This window comes from Meles meles, chromosome 3 (assembly GCF_922984935.1).
Source record: "Meles meles chromosome 3, mMelMel3.1 paternal haplotype, whole genome shotgun sequence".
NCBI lineage: Eukaryota > Metazoa > Chordata > Mammalia > Carnivora > Mustelidae > Meles > Meles meles.
The window spans coordinates 121,221,837-121,248,547 of NC_060068.1; the positions used below are offsets into that span (position 1 = coordinate 121,221,837).

The 26,711-nt window shown below is 46.9% G+C and overlaps 1 long non-coding RNA gene across 1 annotated transcript in view; it reads right to left on the reverse strand.

Moving 5' to 3' along the window:
* LOC123939360 overlaps positions 1-25,115 on the reverse strand; it is a 119,163-nt gene extending 94,048 nt beyond the window's left edge. The window contains exon 1 of the long non-coding RNA XR_006817830.1: positions 25,042-25,115. This is a non-coding gene — a long non-coding RNA (uncharacterized LOC123939360). The remainder of the gene's footprint in view (positions 1-25,041) is intronic.
* Positions 25,116-26,711: the final 1,596 nt, after the last annotated feature.

The window sequence follows — 26,711 nt, forward strand, 5'->3', positions numbered from 1 at the left end:
GCTTAACACAATACAAATTTCTTATCCAAAAATTCTGGAAGTCAGAAGTCCAAAATGCGTCTTATGTGGCTAAAATCAAGGTGTCATCAAGTCTGTGTTTCTTCTCGAGGCTCTAGGGGAAAAATCTGCTTCCTTGTCTTTTTCAGCTTCTAGAGGCTTCCCACAACTCTCTGTAAGTGGCCTCTTCTTCTACCTTCAAAGCCTTTAAAGCAACATCTGTTCCCACCGTCACATCTCCTCTCTGCCTTTGACCCTTGCCTCCCTCTTAGAAGACTCTTGTGTTTATCCTGGGCCCATCTGGATAATCCAGGATAATCTTCCCGTCTCAAGAGTCTGGATCACACTGGCAGTCATTTTTGCCATGTAATACAATAGAGTCACATTTGGGGGATTAGGACATGGATATTGGGAGGAGTCCACTACCACATTAAAGCTAATTAAAAAAGCATCACCTTATAAAATCACCATCACCTACCATTAAGGACTCAGAAAGACACGATCTCTAACGGAGCAGCTTAAAATGGAAAACGAGCAGAGAACTCTTCGAACACCGTTGTTCTCATTTGAGATTTTCTATTTTAGTCTGATAAGCTTTAATGGGGAGAATTCTGAGGCTGTACACACAGATGCGTACACAGTGCCTGGGGAAATGAGGAAACTGGCTGAATGATTCAGGATCCTAATATTTATTAGGCCTGATACTTCCAGATAACTCCCCCTCCCAGCCAGATGTTTTGAACTTGAATGGTCATTTCCCTTTCCATGAGCAGATCCCAGGTGTGTCTCTGTCCTGTTACCTCCTACCTGTGACTTCTATAGGCTGGTTACAGGTGACTCTGCAAGCAGACAGAGAGTTGGGGGGAGACAGGGAATGTGGGAGGAGGGATGGCTAGGGATGAAAATGTGGAAAGTCTGTAATAAAACCAGTAACTATCAAATATTATGAAAACAAATAGGTATTTAATAATTACCAAGACAAAATATGTCCATATGCCACCTAAAATACTCTCATTTCTTGTACATGTCAGACTTTTCAAACTTTGTGCATACAAACTGCCTGGGGATCTTGCTAAAAATGCAGATTCTAATTCAGTTCAGTCTGGGGTGAGGTGCGAAATGCTGTATTTTTAAGCAAAAAAAAGAGTAACTTCAGGTTCAGCAGACTGTATCCCACACTCATATGACACTGAGGCCTGTTCATCCCACCCCAGCCTCCTCCACCCATACGTTTCTTCCTGCCCCAAAAGGATTAGTGCCCTTTTCATTCCCCCCTCCATCAAACACAAGGCTGGAACTTACCTACCATGGAAATAACAAGTGCTGTTCACCAAATATTTCGAGTTCTCCTCCCCTAACTCACAGGAGGAGTGTACTTTCTGGTCCCCTTATGGTTGGGAAGAGCCTAGTCCTGGCCCATGAGTTAAGTGAAGTAACACATGCTATTTCATTTCTCTTTTCCCATCTGGGAAGGAGACTGGCTATTAACTGAGGTGGTGGCTGCTCTAGCAGCCTTGTCCCCTTGCCAACCCACAGTGGACGTGTAGCGTGAGAAAGAAACAACTTTTGTTGTTAAAAGCTGCTGGGATCTAGGCATTCTTTGTTACTGCAGCAAAACCTAGTCTTGCCTGACTGATACATACACCCTAGTGTCATACCCTTTATCCTTCAGCACTTCGCATACAGAAGCACTTGGTATTTTTGTCAAATCACTTATTTTTTTAAGACTTTATGTATTTGTGTATTTGTTTTATTTATTTGAGAGACAGTGAGAGCAAGCATGCAAGAGAAGAAGAGAGAGAAAGAGAGAGAGAGTGCATACAAATGGGGGGGAGCACAGGAAGAGGGAGAAGCAGACTCCCTGCTCAGCAGGGAGTCCAGCTGCAGGGCTTAGTCCCAAGACTCCAGGATCATGACCTGAACCAGGATCCTCACTAAGGATCCCGAATTAGGACCACTAAGCCAACTAGGCACCCCATCAAGTTGCTTATTTTCCTCCCAAACCTACAACAACCATTTCAGGTCACGTTTGTGGCACAGAATCTGGTAAGATGGGAAGAAGAGAAAGAAAGCCCCATGGTGTTTCCCTACTTGTTACTGAGCACACAGGAGCTGAAGCGGGACCCACACAGTGGTTCTTCTAACCCTCTTCAAGGGCCTACACTTTCCCCTGCCGGCTCTGGTTCCCAGTCACTTTTTACAAGGCAGTTTCATTCTGAAGGTACTGTACGAGAGGGCCGAGGGCAAGTCAAGTAAGGTCCACCCTTCCATGGAAAAAACGTGTTCCCAGATAACCGGTTGCCTGATGTGGGCTGAGTTCTGTCAGCAGGGATGGCAGTTTCTTCCACGTGTGAGATCACCTCTCACTGGACTACAGATCCAGAAGCTATGACCATTGAACAATGGCTCTGGGGGAAGCACCCAAGTGTGGAGGGGAATGCAGTGACCTAGGACTAAGAATTGTGTGCTCAGGTCTAAATCCTGCCATCCTACCCATCCACCAGCCTCTTTTGAGGGCCAGTGAAAGAAATCCAACTCACACAACTCATGGGAAAAATAGAAACAAAAACTTCTCCATGTTCCCAAAAAAATGTCAGGAAGAAGCTATCTCCCTCTGTGACAGCATGCTGCTATTTGTTGGCTCTATTCTCAGATCCGCTTTCCCCTAATGACAGCAAAGTGGTCACAGTATGTCCAGGCTTATACTCCAGCAGCCCCAGGGGATAGGAACACCCTCTCTTCCAAGGGTTCCATAAAGCTACCGAGTGGAATGTCACGGGCCTAGTTTCAGTCACATGTCCATCCCTGAACCAATCAATGTGACCAGGGTAATGTCCATGCTCTGACTGGTCAGGCCTGGGGCACACACGTGCAGCCCTGGAGTTGGAGGTGGGAGCAGCCTCAGTCAAACCATGTGGACTGAGAGCTGGAGGAGAGTACATCTCCCCAGGAAAATCAGGGTGCTATTTCCAAAAAGGAGAAACTGATTACTAGAGAGACCAAAGCCACAATTAGCCACCCCAGCTGCCGGTGTTCTCCCACATTCCCAATCTCATCAATCATAAGTCAAATTCTTTGTCAGCGTCGCAGGGAAACTGCAAAGGCTCTACAATGCCACATGATTTCACTGCCAACAGATTGCAAAGCGACACTGACAAAGATGTAAGAAGTCATGAATTCCAGAAGAGTGATGACGGAGAGCTGCTCAAACCCAACGCAGGGCTCTTGGCAAAGGAGGATCTGGCCAAAGTTAGCCTGGTTATAACTCAAAGGGAAAAGTCCACAGGGATGATGCCAAAACAAGAAGTTTTTTAAAAGAATGATTTAAACATCAGAACTCGATGTCCTCAAATATTTTTGTCAACATCGATCCTTGTTATAAGATGACTCTTAGAGACTTAGTGCTGCCTTACAATTTTTTATTATATGTGCTGCCAAAGCGAGCACTGCCTTACAATTTTTTAAAAATTACACAGCTTATGGTCCTAAAAATGTTATATCCCCAAAAAATCAATATTTGACCCTTGCTTTGCACATGCTAAGAGTTAGTGCACAGTTGCAATTATAAACTAAATTTGGTTAAATGTATGGTACATTGTTCCCAGTTAAATGGGCATGATAGGGGGATCTCATTGAGATCTTGACCTGAATTTCCCTGATCCTAACCATATGAACAAGAATTCATAAATGTATTGGCTTCTTGTACTCCCTCTTCTGAAAAATAACAGTTAATGTCTTTTGCCCATGTCTCTATTTTCTTTTCTTGTTGATTTGCAGGTATTCTTTTTACATTCTTGATACTAATCTTTGGTCATGTATATGGAAAAATATACTTGAAAGGTTGTTTCCCAGTACCAATTATCTCCAGATATGGGAAACTTCTGCAGTCCAAAATCAAACTGTTTCCTTCAAATCAATGCAAGATGCTGATAAATTTTCACTTTTTTTTTTCTTTCAACGTTTCTAATCAGGACCAGGAAATAACTCAATTATCTGTCCTTGGGATGGGCCAGATTAGATATACTTAGCAGGGCTGGTGTTTCCCTTACATGATATGGTCTGTCTTAAAATTGATAACTTCTGGCCAAGATCTTCATGTTACCTTAAGTTCTTTGTTAGGAAACAGCAAACAAGCCAGTTATAACAGTATCACCCTTAAAAACATCCATTAGGTTAGCTGTTTTCTAAGAAGCTATCTATGAGAAACCAGTCTTGCCATACCATTTTCCAGTGTAGAAAATAACATACCATCTTTATGAAAATTCTATAAGCACACCGGATTTCACTCACTACTATGCACTCAAAAAAAATGTATTTCTCCATCAAGAAGAAACATGAAAAGCACTTACTTCATACCATAGAAAGAACTGAATTCCTGAGGGAGTAAGGTTCTAAATGAAAAATAAAACAACATCCAAACAACATTTTCATAAAATCTACGGGAGCCCTTCCTAGTAAACAGACATGAAAGTTAGAAATCCAGATCTAACAATGTAACATTTCCAATTACTTAGCACACAAGTTTTCAAATCAACTCAATTAAAAAGTGAATAAGCAAAAAAGACATTTACACACACACACACACACACACACACACACACACACATACACAGTAGGACAGATCCTGGATTGGTTAATTCGGTTTTCATTATGTCATTGAGATCCCACCTTCTATTTTCACCCTGAGATCCTCACCTTCAGCTTTTGGCCTTGGTTGGTCCCAAGATCTTACAGCTTTTGCAAGCACCTTCCTCCTTCAACAAGGTCCAACAGCAAAAGAAGGAAAGACAGCACTCCTTGGGCCCCTTTTTAAGAGTGTGAACCCATCCCCTAGACCTAACTTCTCAGAAACCTTCAGTAGACTTCCATCATGGGGAAAATCAGCATTTTTCCACATCTCATTGGCCACAATCCCATCACAACCCTGTGTCTTAACCACAGACCTAGCAGGAGGAGGAAACAACCACCGTTAGCTTGAACTAAGCAAAGTTCCCCTCTGGGGGCTGGGAGAAGTCCATCCACCACTCCCAAAGTCCATGGCTGCCCTTTTAGCAAAGAAGAGGGAATGGCTGTTGGGTTAAACAACCCCTGTACCCGCCTCAGAAAATATAAAATCTCTCCTCAAAATAAACAAATAGGGGTGCCTGGGTGGCTCAATGGGTTAAAGCCTCTGCCTTCGGCTCACGTCATGATCCCGGGGGTCCTGGGATCGAGTCCTGCATCAGGCTCTCTGCTCCACAGGGAGACTGCTTCCTCCTCTCTCTCTGCCTGCGTCTCTGCCTAGTTGTGATTTCTCTTGTTCAAATAAATAAAAAATTTTTTAAAAATTTTTTTAAAAAGTTAAAATAAATAAATACTGAGTTTAGAATATCTGCCAAGATGCCCCCTAGAAGCTCACAGTCTAGTGCAAGAATTGGCAAACTTCGTTTGTTTTGAGGATCATTTGTCCTCTTGCACAACTGCTCATCCTCCTTGAAGCTCAAAAGCACACACAGATGGAACATAAGCAAATGGGTGTGGCTGTGTGCTAATAAAACTTTATTTACAAAAACAAGTGGCAGGCCAGATCGGACCCAGGGGCTGTAGTCTGGGAACTCCGGGTCTACAGGAAAGATAAACATGTAAACCAAGGCCTTCAGACATGTCTTGTTTGGCAAACCCCAGGTTGAAGCCTGGGGTTTCACCTTCTTATTGACCATGGGCCCCACTATTCTCTATTACCCTGATACCATGACACGTTCATATTTACTGTCATGATTCTGAGTAAAGGTAAAGGCTGTTTCACCCACAGTTCAGGAAACACCCACTTTCTCATTCACAGCATCTTTAGAGACAAAAATTTTTGTACATCGATTCCATTAACAAATCCCACATAATAAAACCATTTGTTCCACGGTATCCTTTGGGACCATAGACACACACACGATTTAACTAAATTGTTTGGGCCCTGATTTCTCTAGGCATGCAGTCCAGAGGGGCCCCCTGAAAATCCTTTCTCGGGAGTGATCAACAGCCCAGAGTGGTCCCTGTTGACAAGCTCCGTGGTAACCCAGGCTCAGCATTCTGCTGACGAGCCACACTCCCGTGGTTTATGAGCTCAGTGGAATCCCTCAATAGAATTATACCCTTTTATTGAGTCCTGAACCGTATATTATCATGAATACTAACCCAGTTCAAATGGTCCATCCCCTCTGCCTTCACATTAGACAAAGCCTTCAACAATTTCCCTTCTCTTCAAAGAATGTGTTTTCTTCGGCGCTGATCCCTGCTGAGACACAATGCGCCCAGGCCTCCTGCACTTCACCCCCAGGCTCAGAGCTAGGCCGCCCCCATCTCACACTGCCCTCTGGGCTCATTGGGACAAGGACCTCGGGAAGCTAACTGTCTCCATCTAGAAAGGATTAGCAAGGAAAAGTACCAGTGGGCTCACGTTCGGAGGGAACGGTTCTACCCCTCTCAGCCCTTAGCTGCAGGCTTTTGTCACCGGACATCTGCAGGTGACATCAAGCACTTGAGAGGCACACATTCCAACCTCAACAGGGCTGAGGTTCTCCAAGAAGGTGGTGCTTTCGTCCACCATTCTACATGAGGTGTGGTACTTACTTTCATTCACTCAGTAAATGTCTCTCCAGCATCTGCCGTGTGTCACATACTGGGCGGGACACTGCAGAGACCGTGGGAAATGGAAAGGACCTGGATCTGACAGTGCCGAGCGGCGTGGAGGGGGAGCTGGGAGTAGAGAGTAAACAGATCACCAAGTCCGTGATGTGAAAGTAAGCCGCCATAAACACTAGGAAGGAAAGGAACAGGCTGCTGTGTGTGTGAGTCAAGTACCTTAACCTCGGTGCTTAGAACAACAGAGATTGACTGTCTCATGGCTCTGGAGACCAGAAGTCTGAAATCAAAGTGTCTGCAGGGCGCCACTCCCCCCCAAAGGTTCTAGGGGAGAATCATTCCTTGCCTCTTCATCTTGGGGTGGTCATAGGTGTTTCCTGCCTTATGGCACTTATGGCAAAGAAAGGTCTCTATCATCACATGGCCTCAAGGCCTTCTCGAGCCTTCTCCCCGTGTGTCTCTCCTCTGTTTGTCTCTTTGGACAAACAAGGATCTAAAAAGGATCAAGAAGGACACTTTGGTTTTAGGGCCCACCCAGGTAGTCCAGAATGATCTCATTTTGAGATCCTTAACATAATTACATCTTCAAAGACCCTTTTTCAAAATAAGGTCGCATTCACAGTTTCCAGGACCTACCTCTTGGGGGCCACCCATTACACTACACTGTAAGAAATAATAACAGGGTAACTGATTTTAGATCAGAGGGGCATGGTCGGGGGGCCTTTTCAGTGGTGAGATTTAACCAGAGACCTTAAGAATGAGGAAGAACATATTATGCACAGTAGAGAAGTGGGAACAGGGACAAAGGCACTGCTGACTGGGGTACCGTCTGTGCAAAGGCCCAGGCAAGGAGCTGAATGAACAGTGCCCCAGAAACTGGAAAGAAGGCCAGTGTGGCCAGAGCACAATGAATAAAATGGCCTGAGATGTCCTGGGAGAGGTGGGTGGACAGAGGCCTATCCTGAAGCAACAGTAAGGAGATGGGATTTCACTTCCAGTGCCAATGAGAATGGAAGATTAGCATGATTAGCTGGAGGATATTTTCCATAGCGTAGCTGGCCTCAGTCTAAACTAGGAGTTATTATTTTTATTGTATTGCTCCAGTATCTATCTGATAGCACATTTTAGGAAGTATGGTCTAGAGACCAAAAATAATTCAAAGTCATTCCAATCTTTCTAGAAAAATCATTCCAATCTTTTAGAAGCTCAAGAAGGATCTAATTCATAGTCCATACTGACATTCAATCAAACCCTTTTCCCCCACTTCTCCCCTTCTTAGCCCTCGTCTCTCCTACCCCACACCTTCCTCAGCAGCCTCCCTCCTCAGCCCAGTCGTGGCTGATTCCCCATCAGAACCTCTCCCAAAACCCCAGCCTAAGGTTCTTGATGCCTTCACCCACTACACCTTCTTCCAGAGCCCAGCCGACAGACCGACAGCCTCCTTCAGCAGAGAGAAGGCAGAGCCTGAGCAGCCAGGGCCAGAATCCACAATCCGATCTCTTTGTCTTTCTGTCTCTCTCCATCTCTCTTTATCTCTCTCCATCCCCCATTCCCCTCTAGAGAGCCAATGGCAGCAGGAGTGTGAATACAATGTTATGTTTGATCTTATTTCTTTTCACACACAAATTTTAAATTTTTAATTGTAACCTCCATGAGGCCAGAAACTCCATCTAACACATTCTGCATTCCCCACCTTGCAGAGCACACCTCTTTGCACAAAGGTGAGACAAAGGTAACAGAAGAATCCTTCCCGAGACCCTGAATCTTTGCTCTGGGTCCAGCATTCTTCCAACATCATCGCCACAGTCGCTGAGCTGAAACTGTCTGGTCTTAATTAAGCTTTGGAGACATCGGTCATGAATGATTGGTGACATTTTTCCATCCACTCATCACTCCTAAAAATGGACTCATTCCTGCCAAGGAGGAATCAAGAGGCTAAGGCAACCCAGAGCATAGGTGAGGGAGGGTACGGGAGTCATCCCAGGGGGTATGCAGAGGGCAAGAGGAGAACAGTGGCCATGCTGGAGACCCAGCTCCCAAAAGCTGCTAGTGTCCAGCAGATGCCTTCCCACCAGAGGCACGTTCTGCCAGCGAAACATGACCCCACAAGGAATAAAGGAAGGCAGAAAGAGATGGTCCCCAGGAAAAGCTTGGGAAGGCAAGAAGCCATGCATTTCACCATGGACCGCGGGCTCCTCCAGGGCAGGAACCAAACTTAATTCAACTTTGTACTTCTGGTCTCCCCTCTGACCTCTGCCTCCAGGCCCCTGGGCTCCTAGCTGAGGACTTAGAGCTCTGTGAAGCTGGTGAATTGGTCAGTTCGTTAGTCACTTGGTTAAATGAACAACTAAAATCTCTAATGAGAACCCTAAATCCCCTTCCCACGTGCTATTCCTCCAAGACTTGGCAAAGGACATAGGTCATGGTTATCCCTGCTACTGTAAGCCAATCCCCAATTGCCCAAATTAAGAAAGAAAGTTTAGGATTTTTGAGAATCCCACTGTGTTATGATACATATATATATGGTCTTTGTCCTGGATTGCTGGCATGAAGCTCCTAAAAAATGCGGAATTCTATGGGTGATGGGAGTCTTTTGTGATTCCTAGCAAGCCCTGTGAACATACCTGAATTTACACTGAGGTAATCTTTGGCAGGCCCCCTCAAAGGTTGCAGGATGGGAGCTGGATGCCCAAGGAACCCACCCCACCCTGCACAGCCCCACCCCTGGGGAGGGGAGAGTGACCAGGGATTGAGATTAGTCAACAATGGCAACAATGGCCAATGATTTAATCATTCGTGCCCATATAATAAAACCGTTAAAAATCTTGAAACACGGGCACTTGGGTGGCTCAGTGGGTTAAGCTGCTGCCTTCGGTTCAGGTCATGATCCCAGTGTGCTGGGATCGAGCCCCACATCAGGCTCCCTGTTGGGTGGGAAGCCAGCTCCTCCCTCTGCCTGTTGCTCCCCCTACTTATGTTCCCTCTCTCGCTATCTCTCTCCATCATAAATAAATAAAATATATTTTTTAAAAATCTCTGAAACATAGTGTTAGGGGAACTTTCAGGTTGGTGGACACATGGATGTGCTGGGAAGGTGGTACCCCACAAAGGGCATGGAAGCTCTGTCTCCACCCTTCCCAGAGTTCCCCTATGCATCTCTTCCATCTGGCTGTTCTTGACGTATATCCTTTAAAATAAAACCATAATCCTAAGTACAGCACTTGGCTGCATTCCATGAGTCATTCTAGCAAATTATCAAAGGGGAGGGGCATGAAGGTCATGAAACCCCACAAATGTGTAGTTGGTCAGGCAGAAGTGCAGGTAGCCAGGGGACCCAGTTTGTACCTGGCACCTGGCACCAGGGGCAGTGCTGGAAGACCACAGGGTCTGTGCCCCTCTGCATAGTTGGTGTCAGAATCAAAGCAAATTGTGGGACCCCTCCCAACTGGTATCAGAGAACCGAAGAACCAGTTGTTGGGGGGACAATGAAACACACAGAGACCCCAAAGATGCCTCTGAGCTGCTAAGAGATGCACACCTAAGCCATCCACCCAAGAATCTTGTTAAAACTCTCTCATTGGGGCACCTGGGTGGCTCAGTGGGTTAAGCCTCTGCCTTCAGCTCAGGTCATGATCTCAGGGTCCTGGGATTGAGGCCCACATCGTGCTCTCTGCTCAGCAGGGAGCCTGCTTCCCCCTCTCTCTCTGCCTGCCTCTCTGCCTGCTTGTGATCTCTCTCTGTCAAATAAATAAATAAAATCTTTTTTAAAAAAATTATCCTTTCTAATGTTTTACAAACTTCACTGAAATTGCTCCTCAAATACAAACATTTGAAGCACCTACTGCATGGGAGGTGCCAAAAGCAGGTGGTCTTCAGTCAAGTTCATATTCCTCCTAAAGGAATTTTCATACACTCTGTAGGCCCCTGTGTATTTTTGGTTAGCATCGAAAAAAATTTTTTTAAGATTTTTCTTTTTTATAATTTATTTGACAGACAGAGATCACCCTGGGATCACGACCTGAGCCAAAGGCAGAGGCTTCAACCCACTGAGCCACCCAGGCGCCCCAGCATTGAAAATTTTTTATCAGAAATTTAAATAATGCAAAGGCTGCAGTTCCTACTGTATTGTAAATATTGACATTTTATAAATACAAAACTGTTACATCACTCTCTTAAACATTTCCGGAATTTAAATGCCACAGCAATTTGATACCCACCATCAGTTCTTCTAAAAAGTACATAAACAAACTCTTCTTTACAAGTTGGAAAAGTTTACAGTTCCTCCTTTTCCCTCCTTGAAAGCGTATTTACTTTTCCTCACAGAATTTTATTGTAATTTAATTTTTATGGTAGCAAGTCCTTTATCATTCACCTTATCATAATTCTACGGAAGAAGAATGTATATCAACTGAAATTTTCATTTACTCTTTCTTTTCTACAACAGTGGGGCTCTGAGTGTTGAAAATTCTTCCTCTGGATTGAGTTATCACTGCAATTATTATTTGCACATGTTTGATCGAGGCCATAAAGATATATTACAAAGGTTGCTGTGTGCTTGTTAAATACACACATAGAACTTGAAAATACAAGTCTTACTCAGGATGAGGGGATGCGTGGAGGCTTCTCAGACACCAGTATTTTGAATGTCACTATTTGGCACTATATATTTCAGGGCGAGGGAGGCCTGAGTCTTTCTTTGTGAAAGTGAGTGAAAAGAATCTGGAAAGAGTAGGAGAAAAGGAAAACTGGCCTCCATAGCAGGTACATCCATAAATGGGTCCCTTTAAAACTATCTTTGTCCACGTCCCCTTAGAAAGTTCTCCCACGCCTAGAGGGATACCTGTAGCCCAGGTCTGCAGATCAAGTCATAGAGAATTCAAATAAGAACAAGACATAAGTTCAGTCTTCCAGGAGTTCACATCTGGGGAAGGAAATGCGCTCTGAGCACGCCACCCCAGATGAATCACCACAGAAGACACAAAGACTTGCTCAAGACAACAGATGTGGTAGAAACTGGCCCCCACAGGTGTCCACGTCCTCATCCCCAAAACCTGTGGGTATGTCACTCTATGCTGCAAAGGGCAATTAAGGTTGCAGATGGAATTATAGTTGCTGACTGGCTGACCTTAAAATAAAGAGAGTATCCTGGGTTATGCAGGTTGGCCTGATGTAACGAGGTTCTTAAGAGGGGGAAAAGGAAGCAGAAGAGATCAGATGGGTGCTGGGCAAGACTCAACCACACCACTGCTGGCTTTAAAGATGTTTTGTATGTGCCTGTGAACTTAATCCACACAACTGCACTCGGAGATAGCTACAGTGATGATTCCCATGTTACGGATGGGAAATCTGAGGCACAGAGAAACAGGAGGTCATCTGCCCAACGCCACAAAGTTTACAAGCAACAGTAGTAGGACCTGAACAGAAACAGTCTCGTCCCAGTGTCTGTGTGCCTAACCTCTGCCTGCCTCCCTGGAAGGTCAGCCCCAGACCCCTCTGTTATTGTCCAGTCCCAGGGGGTTCACATTCCCTGGCAACTGCCCGGTGTCCATAAATGACAGTGACCGCAGGCTGTCCATCCATTCCGCTGCACTGAAATGGGCTGAAAGCCATCTCCAGGTGGAGGAGAAAATCAGGATAGAAAGATGTTGTTCCCACTCATGACCTAAATGCATCCTCCCTGCCTCTTCCACAGGCGTGCTCTGCTGGGGTGCCCCTGCAGCCACGTACCCACCAATCCAGCCCTCTGCCAACACACAACCACCTCCTCTCCATGAAGAGTGTACACAGGGGTGCCTAGGTGGCTCAGATTGTTAACTGTCTGCCTCCGGCTCAGGTCATGATCTCTAGGAGGTCCTGTCATTGAGCCCCGTATCAGGCTCCCAGCCCAGCAGGGAGTCTGCTTCTCCCTCCCCCTCTGCCTCTCTCCCTGCTTGTGTTCTCTCTCTCTCTCAAATGAATAAATAAAATCTTTAAAAAAAAAAAAAAGAGTGTACATGGGTACCACATTCTTCCTGGGGAAGCCACGCTTCATGTGATTGGAAATATCATGTTCTTTCAAAAAATCATTTCAAAACATTATGGGTGGGTGGACATTGTGGGGGGAGCTATTCACAAAAAGGACATGTACAACAATTCCCATTTTGACAGATGCATGTATATATATACTTTTAAAACTGGAAAATTATATGCGAAGATGCTGACAGAAGGGTGGTTTTTATTCTTCCTGGTCATCTAGGTATCCTAAATATTTTACAATTAATTTTGAAATAAGGAAGGGGAAAGCTAAGTAATTATTTTTTTAAAGCAACAGTCTATAATAAATCAAGATCCTTGAAATTCTAACCAAAAGTATTTTTGTACCTAATCCTATATTAGTGAGTGTTGCTAAGGAACCATGTGAAGTAAATTAGGAATAATCCCAACTACAGCTCCAAAGGGTATAAACAGAGGCAGTCAGGTAGACAGAAGTCCATGAATTGGAGAAAGAAATCACGAGGTCTATGCCTAACCTTCCTGGTTCCTTCTTCAGCTCCCAGCTGGTTCCTTCTTTTCCAGCTCCCCAGACATAAACACTTGCATAGTTGAGTACAAGAGGCTGAAAGCCCAAGACAGCCAGGAGTATCTCCAGAAAATAATCAGGGCCAGGGGCAAGGTAATAAACACTAGTATTCATGGTATATTCACTATGTGCCAGGCACTGTGCTCAGCATTTATTAATTCTCACAATGCCCCCAAAAGATGGGACAATTATTATCCCCATTTTACAGACAAGGACACTGAGCCACAAAAAGTTAGGTGAATTTCCCCAGGTCACACAGCCAATAAGTGTCAAAATTGGCCTATGAGTTCAGACAGCCTGATTCCAGATGTCATAAAACGACACTGTGCCCGGAGAAGGCAGAGTGACTACCTTCCTTCTGGCCAGAGAGCCGAGAATCACACTCAAGGGCTGCTTTCAAAGCCAGGGTGAGAGGAAGAAGGGGCCTGTCTTCTCAAAGCCGAACGAGAAATAAAGAAGGGGAAGGACAAAGTGTCAATGGAGACACAGTAGAGCGAAAAAGACAAAATTTTGCCTTGGCATTTAATTAATTAATTTCTGCAAGCTTTATTATTTCTATGAACAGGGTGTTTGGTGCTTACGTTGACCTGCTTAATAAAGGAGCTGCAAGGTGGGTATCCACGTGTGTGAGCACGTGCTTGTGCATGCATCCATGTGCCTCCGTGGGAGGCACGTGTGTCCGTGATGCACTTATGTGCATGAGGGCGTGGCACACGCATGTGTCCGTGCAAGCGGCCACACCCAGAGGCAGCCCGATCGCCCACACCCTCACCAACGCACTGGTGCTTTCCCAGCGGCAACCTGGCCTAATTGCCAGCAAAATTGTTCATCCAAATAAACGGCCTCCTGGGAGCCGGCCCTCCGCCCTGCCTGGAGGCAGCAGATGACTCCTGCCCGGCGCAGCAGCTCAAGCTGACTTGCTGACACATTGACAGAAAGCAGGGCTATGGCGGGGCAGGCCGGTTGGCAGCCCCAGAGGCAGAGTTAAGGGCGCTCCTTTCTGGTCTGACACTTGCCTTTCACACATTCCTCAGATTGGAAAGAAGGAAAGAGCTTGCTCTTTCCAGCCTCCCTGCAGATGCTTGGGGTCTAAATGACCAGGAGCAGCGGCCCAGGCAGCCCTGTGTGGCCCGACTGCCTGTGCACGGAAAGGAGACCACGTGTCCAACCTCTGAGGTCTCCTTCTGCTGAGGCAAGCTGGGATCCCCCAGCTGGGACAGCGGTCACACAAGTCCTCAAGCCCACCCTACGGATGGCACCATTCTTGACTCCATGGGACAGGGCCTCACTTTGGGGGCCTTTCTGGAAACCAGGCAAACAGCAGAAAAGCGAAACATAGCAGAAACTTCTTAGCAAGCAGGGATCTTCCTTGTCTAATCCCAACACCATCAACAACCTGACAGCATCTTTCAAGTACAAAAAAAAAAAAAAAAAAAAAAAAGTCATTTCGTAGCCTTTTCTCTACTCAAGACAAGCAAAGCCTTCCCCAGGGTCAGCTTAATGTAGGAGAGAAATGAGGGAGTGTGTGAGACCCAGGTCAGAAGGAAAGACACCCCGAAGAGCAGCTTCTCCACAGACTTGGGGGAATCTGAAGTCATGCCCCTCCAGGGAGATCCCTGTCCCATCTGTAAATCCAGAAAACTCTGGGATCATTTCCAAAATAATGGGAGCACCTGTAAGAAATAGAAAGCAAAGAGCAGGCATGTAGCCTCCTGACATTCGGTTGCTTTCTAAGCATGCAGAAGAAAGGCGTCGATTCCCCAAGGTAGACTGATACTGCAGAATGAGAACAGGCCAGTGGCGGGCACCGGGGTAGCTCAGTTGTTAAGCATCTGCCTTCAGCTCAGGTCATATTCCTTGGGGTCCTGGGATTGAGCCCTGCGTCAGGTTGCCTGCTTGGTGGGAAGCCTGCTTCCCCTTTCTCACTCTCCCTGCTTGTGTTCCCTCTCTGTGTCTCTGTCAAATAAATAAATAAAATTTAAAAAAAAAAGAAAAAGAAAAAGAAAAGAAGAAGAACAGGCCAATGGCTAGCTAATGAAGGGCATCGTAGCTAACACAGAGGGAGACGAGGTTAGGGAATCAGTGATCAAAGCCAAAAAAAAGAGTCTGCTCACCAGTGAGTGACTGTCCAAAGTGTCACTAAAGTATCACTGAGGTCCAAGATCATCCCTTTACTCCACAGGTACCTAGTGGACATCAGCGCTGGACCAGGCCCTGGGCTGCACATTCTCAGAATGTGAGCAGCTACCATCTCACCAAGCAAAGTGGTAAATAAGGTCTGTCCTTCTCCCTCTGACCATGTCTCTCCACCTTTCTGAGGAAGCATCCTTCACCCTTCCAGGCCTCACCCACCCCCACATAGACGAACAAGGCCCAACCTCTTCATGTAAGCGACCAGAGATGGAAAATCGGGTCCCACCACAAATGAGGGGCAGAGGCAGGACTAGAACCCACATCTCCTTAGGCCCAACTCACTGGTAGCTCCACTGCGCATGCAAGGGCCAACCCCCAGCAGGAGTGTGGAAGCAGAGAATGTTGGCCGGGTCCTGGTGGCCCTCAAATTGCGTGCAGTAAGATAGACTCCAAAAAGCACCCAGTTCTAAATGGGGCACCATCCCAAGCTGAAGTAGACACCACTTCTCATCTGTAAAATGGGCATGATTCCCAGATCCTTATCCCAAGGGCACTACATATGCAGAGGCCCCCAAACACTTCTCAGAGCCTGCATACCAAGTATAGGGCCATCAGGGATGAAGTTTCCGAAAAGGCCATGCTAATGAGGCTAACCTTTGTCTCGCAGGAACAATACACGGGGTGGGAGGGTGCGGAAAGATCCCCAAAGGCTAAGAGATCAGATCAGCATTTCAGAAAGATGGCTCTAGAGCCAGTATGAACTAGAGAAGAGCAGGAAGCCTGCCACCAGGCCATGATAACGGTTCAGGAGAGAGAGCGGACAAGGGCCAAACTGATGTGTCGAAAGCCAGCCATGGATTCTAAGGATTATTTTTATAATTAAAAAAAAAAAATTCTCTTCTGTAGAGGTGACGATGATTGCACAACACTCTGAATATAGTTGACGGCCCTGAACTATACACTTAAAAAATAGTGAAAATGGTAAAGTTTGTTTTGTATATTTTACCACAACTAAAAACAAACAAACAAACAAACAAAAAAAAACCAACCCTCTCCCTCTCCAAGTGAGACTACTTATTTTGTCAAAAAGACAAAAGGTGGGTGCCTGGGTGGCTCAGTGGGTTAAAGCCTCTGCCTTTAGCTCAGGTCATGATCTCAGGGTCCTGGGATCGAGCCCCGCATCGGGCTCTCTGCTCCGCAGGGAGCCTGCTTCCTCCTCTCTCTCTGCCTAGTTGTGATTTCTCTCTGTCAAATAAATAAAATATTGAAAAAAAAAATATTTAAAAAAAAAAAAGACAAAAGGACCTCTCCTAGGTCTCAATACTTCTCAAATACTAGGAAGAATGAAAATGAGTAATGTTTATCGAGGACAATTACTGTACTCAGGTATCATACTCGTATTAATTCATTTAATCCTCAAAAAAGACCCTACAAGGGAAATACTGTTATCACGCCCATTTCACAGGTGGGAACACTAAGCACAGAGAACTTAAGGAACTACCCCATAGCTGGCTTCCCAAAGACAGGATTTAAACCCAGCCAGTCTGACTTCAAAGCCTGCAGGCTTACCCACTACACTAAACAGCCTCTGTCCAGTTAGATACTATCTAAACAGGAACAAAAAAACCAGTTGTCTAATGATCAACCAGCCCCACTATTCAATTATTTGACTTCACAGAGAAGAGGAAACCAGACAGCTAACCAATTTTTTTTTCCATTTGCATCCAGATGTTTGGCATCACCTAAACAAGAGAATAGGCCCATAGGTGGGAGCAACTCAGGAACCATCCCCAGTAGAAACACGCTCTTTTTTTTTTCTTTTAAGATTTTATGTATTTATTTGACAGAGAGAGAGAGAGAGTGAGAGAGGGAACACAAGCAGGGGAGTAGGAGAGGGAGAAGCAGGTTCCCCACTGAGCAGGGAGCCCAATGCGGGGCTCGATCCCAGGACTTTGGGATCATGATCTGAGCTGAAGGCAGCCGCTTAACCGACTGAGCCACCCAGGCGCCCCTAGAGACACTCTTAATACGAGGTTGTCATTTCATAAATTACCTACTCCAAGATGTCTGCTTAACCTCCTAAGGTCTCTGCTTTCTGAGGATCCATTTCTGACAGCCCTTAGCTTAACTCGGCGCAGGTTCGAGCCGCAGCTCATAGACATCCTGTCCCTTTCTCGTGCTCTCTCCCATATGTGCTGAAGTCACCTAAGGTTTTGTTTGGGCCTTTGGCGGGGGGGGGGGGGGGGGGTTCTGTTGTTTTTTTTTTTTTTTCTGCATCACAAATAACAAAAACCATGCATATTTTAGCTTCATCTCTGGGATTAAAGTAAATACATAATTTTGGCAAATTACTCGGAATTACGGGCTAGCAGCATCTGGTTCAGATATTCTCGAGTAAATTATTGGCACTGTTTCTGCCACATTTTTAATTTTAACCAAAATGTTCTCAGAAACATGTGTTTTCTGTCCCGTTTGCATGTAATCAGTTTCAGAGGGCCTCGGAGTTTTAAACTAGGGTTTCAGCAACAAGCTGCGCTACCTGGGTGCTGCCCGCGGGCCCCGAAGAGCCGCCCTCTCTCCCTGCACTGCGTCGCTGCCTCTGGCTCTTCTGAACGAGACGGGCCCGCAGGTACTGTGTGCACACGTTCCTCGCCCTTCATTCTGCTCCCAAATTACATACCTCGCTTTTATGTCAAGTCCAATATAGCTTCCTTAGCAGTTTTTTTTTCCTCCTTATTCCACATCAAGAGTACCCAATTACTTTTATAAATACTTGTTTTAAAAATATCACAGTGGTTTCCTGCTGCTTCAAATTCTGAAGGGCTATGCAGGATTTTAGACTCTTATAAATCTTTCAAACAGTTCATATTTTATCAACAAAGTGTGCTTTTTTGTAAACCCTAAGTATAACTCCTCATCGAGGACATTTTTTTTCAACTATTTGACCTTTCCATAAAAAGGACAAAATAAAAGGAATTTTTGCCATTTCAAAACTCATTTGCAATGCCCTCCTTGTGCTCATTAACTCCGCCTCGCCCACCAAGAAGAGGGGTGTTTTTGGTTAAAAGCATTGTCAATTCCAAAAAGTCCCAGTAGAGGTAAAGCAGGGTTATGTACTGGGACTTTAAAAGAAAATTCCAGGAAGGCTTTGGCTTTTGTTAAAACTGAAAAGCTCCCTAGCTCAAGGCAGGAACTTCTTGAGTGAATGTTCACCGAGGATGCCAGGTCATGTGGTGCAGCATCGCCAGGGACATGGAAGGGGCCGGCCTACATGGTAGAGGCTGGCCTCCAGGTCCCCAGGATGCCACCACTCTGAAGTCTACTCAGCCATCTGCATTTACACAGGCACTTGTGTGGTTTTCCACTTGGAACTGCTTGAAGATACCCAAGGGATGGCCACTTAGAAGACAAATCTCAGAATATTCCACCACGAGCAAGACATAGTTCTCCCAAGCACAACAACAATCAAGCTGTGTCTACCAACCAAATAACCATCTGAAAGCTCAGGAATTTCATGTTCTAGTCTCCTCGGCCATGTCTGAACTTGTATTTTATGTTCTGGAAACCATGCTGGGCAGGGAGAGGGAGGACAAGGGGAAAGAAATGTAGTTAAGGTATATTTTAGAGCCTCGGGGCTCCAACACGAAAAGAATAAGCCAACTCTTTGAAGTATGCCCTTGGGCTAGACACTTTTGATTCTCCCCCTGCAAATCCAGGGAAGTGTTTATAATCCCCGACTCCCCACTGAGGCCCACATGCATTCAGTAAGCAGATATCTGGAAATCAATCACCTACTATGTGCCCAGTTTCCCTTGGGAGCTGAGGAAGCTCCAGAGAAGTACGAATATGAAAATGGGTGTATAACCTTAAAGATACATAACCCCACCAGTCACCATGTGAACCAAGTCAAGGAGGCTTCCCAACAATCGTTAACACTAGAGATAGGCGGGAGGGCACAGCTCCTGAAGGCTGGATATCAGAGAAGGATTCCAGAAAGCCAGGCTTGGGCCATGCCAGAGAAGGTCTATCAGTGAGGGATCTCCGGAGAAACAGACTCAGTGATACATACATGTATGTGTACACAGAGCGGTTCCCTCCATCCACAGGGGTTAAATTCTAAGACCCCAAGCGGATGCTGAAACTGCTGGTGGTACCAAACCCAACATATACTCTGGTTTTCCTGTATGTACATATCTATGATCATATTTGATTCCTAGAGTGGAGACAGTAAGAGCTGAACAATGATGACTACTTCATAAAACAGATAACGTTTTGTGAATGTGGTCTCTCTCTCTCTCAAAATATTGTACTGTACTTCACTTGTGAAGACAGGAGATGACAAAACACCTGCAAGAGGAGATGATGTAGGTGAATGACACAGGCACCAAGACGTAGCATGAGGTCGCTCCTGACCTTCTGACGACACATCCGAAGGAGGGTCGTCTGCTTCTGGACCACAGTTCACCGCAGGTAAAGGACGCCATGGAAAGTGAAGCCGCGGAGAAGTGGGACTGCTCATACATGCCCACAGATATAGACACACACACACACACACACACACACACTTGGGAGGAACAGGCTCGTGTGGTCATGGGGAGCTGGCACGGCGGAACTCGGGGGGGGCAGCAGGCTGGGAAACACACAGCAGTTGATGCCACAGTCCAGAATTCCATCCCGACAAGACCTCAGTTTTGCTCCTACAGCCTTCAGGTGACTTTATGGGCCGCACCCCCCCCCCCCCAACAACATCAAGGGTAACATTCTTTACTTAAGGACCACTAAGGGTGGATGTTAACCATCGCCACAAAATATCATCACAGCAACACTAAGAGCAGCATCTGATTCAACCAACGACTGGGTCCTTTGACCTAGTCAAATTACTCCATAAAGCTAACCTGACAAGAAGCTTTGGGTTCAGGAGCAAGAAAGGGCAGGGTGAGGATGAAGGGTGCCAAGGCAGGCTGGCCTAGGAGACGATGGCATGACAGAGTGCTGAGGACAGTGAGCCAAACGCAGGGGCCACAAGACAGGAGTGTCAGCAGGGGCAGGACTCTGTGAAGAGGTCCTGGGCCTGTGTCCTGGCCTCTGCAGTTTGTTAAAGGTTGCCCATGATACAGGCAACAGCACAAGCTGGCTGGAGCCTGGGGACGGCTGGGGACGCTGAGAAGCAGGGCTCCTCTCAGGGCTCTGCAGACTCACATACATCAAGTCTCTTAATCATCACAACTCGAAGAGAGAGGTATGATTATTAGCACCATTTTACAGAGAAATAGAGGAATAGAAAGGTTAACAACTTGCCCAAAGTCACACAGGGAGCAAGGGGCAAAGCTGGGATTCAAGGTAGTCAACCTTAAGTGTGAGGGGTGAGATGATTTGTCTGGAAGCATAAGGCAAGGAGATAAATTCAGGACTCAAACGCAGGCTGCAAGCACACATATGGTGCCTGGTTTGCCCACCTGCAAGCACACCAGCCTGGCTCAACCCTATGAGCAACCTGGTCTAGAGGTGAAAGAAGCTTGCAATGCCTCCTCCAGGTCCTCCACCAGGCACACTGGTTCCCAACAGCCTCGCAAAGACTTGTCCCCCACCAGAATGATGTCTGCATAGGAGCCCAGAGCGCAGAGGGCAGGGGCTGCTGCTTTAAGCACTAGCATTAACCTGCACAATGCTAGAGGGGCCCTGGGAAGCTAGGGGGTCACCTGTTAGGAAGGCCCCCCCCCAACCAGACTTCTGTTCAGAATCTGGGGATGTCAGACACATTGGGAGTGGCTCAGTTAAGGGGCTCTGGGGAGCTGCTTCCCACCAAGGCCCCTGTCCCCTCTGAGTCTTTGCACCTACAGTGAGTCAGGACACAACAGACTTAGAATCTGGAGGCTCGCAGATGATCTGCTGTGTCATTTGATCCAAACTGGCAATTAAGCCAAGTCCAAACATCTAACACAGAATGAAAGCCGTTACCTGAATAATAATCATACTATTTTCACACTTGTACCTTGCCTTTTCCTCTTAAAATCTTTCATCCTACAGAGGGTTACACACTGCAGTGTAAGAATCAAAGTGTTGCTTCTGTCCACCCAGCCAGCGCCTCCAGGCTCAGCAGACAAATACACACTTCACTCTCCCCTGGTTCTCGGCCAAAACCACTTTTCTGCAGCAAGGCACAACTCTCAGCCCATCCCTTTCTGGTCCCTCATCGTGCTCTCTCCTCCTCGCAGCTACTGACCAGCCTTTGCTCCACAGCCAGTTCCCCTTCCCTTTGCACCCACCCCTACCTCCTCCCCCTCCCTTTCTGGTCCCCTCCCGTCCCCTCCTCCCCCTCCTCCCCAACTGTTCTCAGACTAGCAGCTAGCGGAGGAAGAATACTGCGTCCTAGTCCCAGGAAGAGCCTGACGTGGGTCAGAAGGTCAAGGAGCCAGGTGTCTCCGAAGACAGGAGAACGGCAGCAGAGTACTGCTCACTTGTCACCCACTGCCTCCCTGTGCAATCCGTGGAAAGTGGCAGTCCCTGACTGTCACGCCTACAGTGCACGGGATGGGAAGGTGCCCAAGATCCAGAAGTATGTCCGGGGATGGCTGTCATTTTCCTAAACGCATCCTCACTTGTCATGTACATCACAATTCCCCGAAGTGTGGCGTGCGGATTCCTAGAACCCTTGAGATGACTCATGGGGCAAGAAACACGTACTTTCCATTTCAGAGATTTGGCTTTCTTTTTACAATCACCTTTTATTTATGGGAGGTGATAGTGGTTTTCACACACAGTCATTCTATCAAGTTTTCAGCTGGAATTAATTATGTCAGGGGAAAACGTGAGCCAATTTAAAGAAAAGCAGAAAGCCAGGAATTGCACGGTGGAATGCATGTATGGCACAAAGGGGACAAGCTAACAACAGATGACTGGTGATCCTGACATAAATTGTCTAAATACAGACCCCCCCACCCCACAGACCCATCTTGGTCCTTGGTTAACTGAGGACAGGTCAGCACCACCAACTGATTCAACAGACAAGTGTTTACCGAGAGCCGCAGCTGCATCCAGGACCAGAGCATCACACGGAAGCAATCCGACTTCAGGAAGCTTATCGTGCATTTGTTGGAAAGAGCAGGTCTTCAAATTTGCAGAAACTGCTACAGAATGAAGCAAAACAGAATGTACAGGGGAGAAGCAGATGGAGAGCGGTGGGGCATCAGGGACAAGAAAACAGACCCCAGGGTTGGCTGGGTGACCGCAGAGCGGGGCTCGGGAGCTACGGAAATCCGCTTCAGAGCAGAAGAGCCCTGACGCGTTCCTCACCACCTGGCTCCCAGGAAGTCACTTTAGGCCCCTGGTGCCGTCCTGGCGGCAGAGAGAGCCATCAGAGGACGGTGCTTCTAAAAGCGTGAGAAAAGGAGGGACACGAGTGAGTCATTTCCCGGGCTGCCCTGAGCCCGCATGGAAGGTCCTTCTCCGGTGGCGCAGAGAACCTCCGCTCCGTCCTTCAGGCCTGACTGAGGGCCATTGCCTAACCAGCTTCCACCAATTCTGTGCCTTCCCGAGGTGGTGCTCCTTGCTCTCAAACTCTGAACGCTGCCCGGTCTGTGAGAGACTTGTCTTCCTTCCCAGTCTGAGGCTGACTCAGGAATCCAGGGACCGGAGCCTTACTGAGTGGGAACAGAGGCAGGCATTCACAGCCGCTGCACTCTCCTCTGCATCTTGAGAGCTGACACCTTTGGGTGCCTCTTGGTGCCCCATCATGGCACCTGGAGGTAGGGCCTTTGGGAGGTGCCTGGGGTTAGGTGAGGTCGTGGGGTGGGACCCTCATGATGGGATTGGTGCCCTTAGGAGAACAGACACCAGAGAGCTTGTTCTCGTTCTCTCTCCACCAGGGGAGGACACATTAAGAACAGCCATCAGCAAGCCAGGAAACGTGCTCCCAAACCCACCCTGCTGGCACCCTGAACTCAGACTTCCAGTCTCTGGAACTGGGAGGAAATCCATGTCTGGCGTTTAAGCTGCCCGGTAGACGGTATTTTGTGGTAGCATCCGGAGCTAGCCAAGACATCCATACTCCTTACCCTGGCCACTGGCCCTCAAGGACTCATCTCTTGCCACTCTCCAGACATCACTCACCAGGCTCCAGCCACGCCAGCCTCTTTCCAGTTCTGTGAACTAGCCAAACCGAATGCCAACCTCGACGCCCTGGTATTTAACTGCTTCTGCCTGGAAGCAGCCTCTCCTGATCTTCATAACGGGCAGTCTTTTTGCATCACTCAAGTTTTTGTGTCATTCAAGAAATAATCTCTCTTCAAGGAGGTCATCCCAGACACTCCTCCCTGACAGAGGCCCTCAGACACTGTATCTTCTCCTTACTTCCTTTGCTGCATGAGACTAGCAACCTTGCCCATCTTACTCACCACCAGATTCCACAAAGCCCAGCACAGCTCCCAGCACATCAACGAAGCCCACCGGCTATCTACTGAACAAATGACTGGGACACAAGTGTCTGGCCTCCACTGGTTCAGTTGGAGAGCCCGGCTGTTGGAGGGGGAGAGGGGAGAGGGGTGACACCAGCAGAGGGCACCACCATCAGCTTGGCCAGTGTTCAGAAGTTTCTGGGTAGGTGAGCCAGCTCAAGCGAGCCCTCCTAAGGAAACATGGCCAGTGAAGAGCTGGGCAAATGGAGCCCGAGGCCGGCCAAAAGACGGTCACACTCTAAAATATGCATGACCAGATTTTGCGCACCGTGCAAGTTTTATCTTTGACCGTACTTATGGAAACATTATTCAAGAACATCATGAACACACAAAAATAAATCTTTAAAAATACCATTTGAATGACATACACATACGAATGAAAGATTTTTCTCCTTCTACTATAGCAGTCCATTAAGGCACTTTTAAAAAGCAAATGTGAGAAGTTACTGCACACAGTAACCTGCAAATAAAAACGTACCCAATCACTACCCATACAGCTGCCCCGAGAAGAAACCCACCCCGATCTCACCATCTGGAAGGCACACTGGAACCAAGGTAGGAGGAGGGGGCAGCTCCCCAACTCTGTTTCTGCCTTCTGAGGATCTGAGGGTGCCCAAAGCAACAGAAGGTCACAGTTTCTACTGAGACTCGAATGTGGGTCAGAAAGCAACCATCACCTCTTGCTTTGATCACTGTGGAAAACAATGGCTATTCAGTGCCTGGCAGGTGCCAAGCACGGACCAAGGCATTTTGACACACTATCTCATTTAATCCTACAACAACCCTACAAAGTAGGTGGTATTATCCCTGGGCTTATGTTGAACGGACTGAAGTTCAGAGAGGCTAAGTCACCTGGCCTCGGTCACACAGTTAATCAATGTCAAGGCTGAGATGTGAACCTCACGGCATCTTGATCTAAAGCCCCAGCCCTCTCCACCCATCCAGAAGGGGTTCCCCACATGCACACTCCATAGATTAACTCTCCTTGCTCTTCATCTCCACTGTCAGCTGACACCAAGGACTAATAAACACGCCCCACGTGCCAGGCCTACCATGACAGCGTACCCATGCTTCTCAGAGTCACCCCATCTGGTCAGCCTCTCCTTTCCTCTGCTTTCCCCTGGGGGGCACTTTTCTCCCTTTTTTCTCACCAGTTATTTGCCTTCTTGCTTTATTTCTGTGTGCCTAACTTATCTTGTTACCCATTTCCTTAGTTTGTGACCTTGCCAAAAAAAACAAGTTTGGGAAAATATTCTTTGGCTTCCTTTTAGATTATAATCTTACCTTTGTTCCTCTCCATTTCTTTGCTTTGAGGTCTTCTCTTAATTTTCTCTCTTTCACTTATTTCTCTTCCTAGTTCTTCTGCCTTTTTCAAGGTTTTAAGAGCTTGTAGAAAAAAGACATAGAAGTATTATATATACATATAGAGGTACTGAATTCCTTTGACTGTCATGCTAACTAAAATCATTTTGTTCAGCATCAAAATGAAAGTGTTTTGCAATATGATCTATAACCTTTATTTTTCACTGGCAGGGATGGAGAAGTGGGTTATGACTTCCAGGACAATAATAAAAAAACAAAGAATTGGGAGTTTGGGTACTCATGTCCAAATTTGGACTTGGACCTCTCCAGCTGTGTGTGTGTCTTGGGCAAGAATCTCTGAGTTCAAGATTTTCCATCAGTAAAATGGGAATAATGATTCTATCCTTCCCAAGGTTATAGAGAGGTTTAAGGGAGTGACATGCATGAAAGCACTTTCAACCCACAAATAATTCCGGCACAAAGCAGCATGGGATCGGGCCTCGGCCTAACTATGAAATGCCTCAAGAGTTGGAAGGACACCCACTGACCCTTCAGTTCACCCCTCCCCACCAGCCTGGGCTTCCCCTCCCTAAGTCTCAGTTCCGCTAATGGAATCAGGAGGCATTCTGTCATCCAATAACCACACATACACACATACCAGACACACACTTAATCTGCTATGAGTCAGGGACTCTAGCAGGCGCTAAGGACTGAACATTGACCGAGGCAGACACCATCTCCTTCAGGCACTTATAATTCATTTTGAGTGGGAGAACGAAAAAGACACAACAAACCGTTTAAATAAACAAACAAGGTAATAACCGGGCAAAGCCCTGGATCTGTGGGAACAGCTGCATGAAGGCCCTAAGGCAGGGAAGAGGTTGGCCTGTTTGCAGTATGAAAAGAAGGTGCTGGAAGGGAATGAGGAAGGGTGAGAGTGGCTCCCACGAGGACTTCAAAACCAGCAGAGCCAGATTTTGCCGTGCCGTCAGGCCCACGGTCAGGACTATAAAAGGGATTCTGAGAAGGCTTCTAGGGTTAAGCAGCTGAGCGGTATGATTTGGTTTGGGGTTTATTTTTGTTGGTTCGTTTGGTTTGGTCTTCTTCAGTCTGGCTACTGTGCAGAGAATTTGGACTGGAGAGCGTGCCGGTGAGCAAAAGGAGAAGCAGAAGACCAGCTGGGTGATCCCGCAGCAGTATACAAGACAAAGAGGAGCCGATGGCAGCAAGGGTGGGAGGTGAATGGAATCATACGTATTTTGCAATCAGAAATAAGAATCTGTGATAAATCCACACAGAAGCATGAAGGGAGGAGGAAAAGACTGACTTCGAATCAAAGACGACTCCTGGTGGCAGTGTGGGGGATGGGGAGTTGTTGGAGCATCCCGAAATGTGATGATGGCACTGACTGAGATGTCGTGGAGGAGACGGGGAGGGACATGGTGCAGGTGCAGGAGGGAATGGTAAGAGAGACCTAAACGGCCATCATTTTCGCCACTTACGCATCACGTGCACAAGCAGGTCACCTTGCTAGTTTGTCCCCCACAAGCTTCTCAAAATCACCTCTTCCTTTCTGTCTCTAATTTGCCATCTGACTTCTTGGGGTGTTCCTTCCTCAGAGGTCTCCCTGTCCAATCCATCTGCTGCACCCA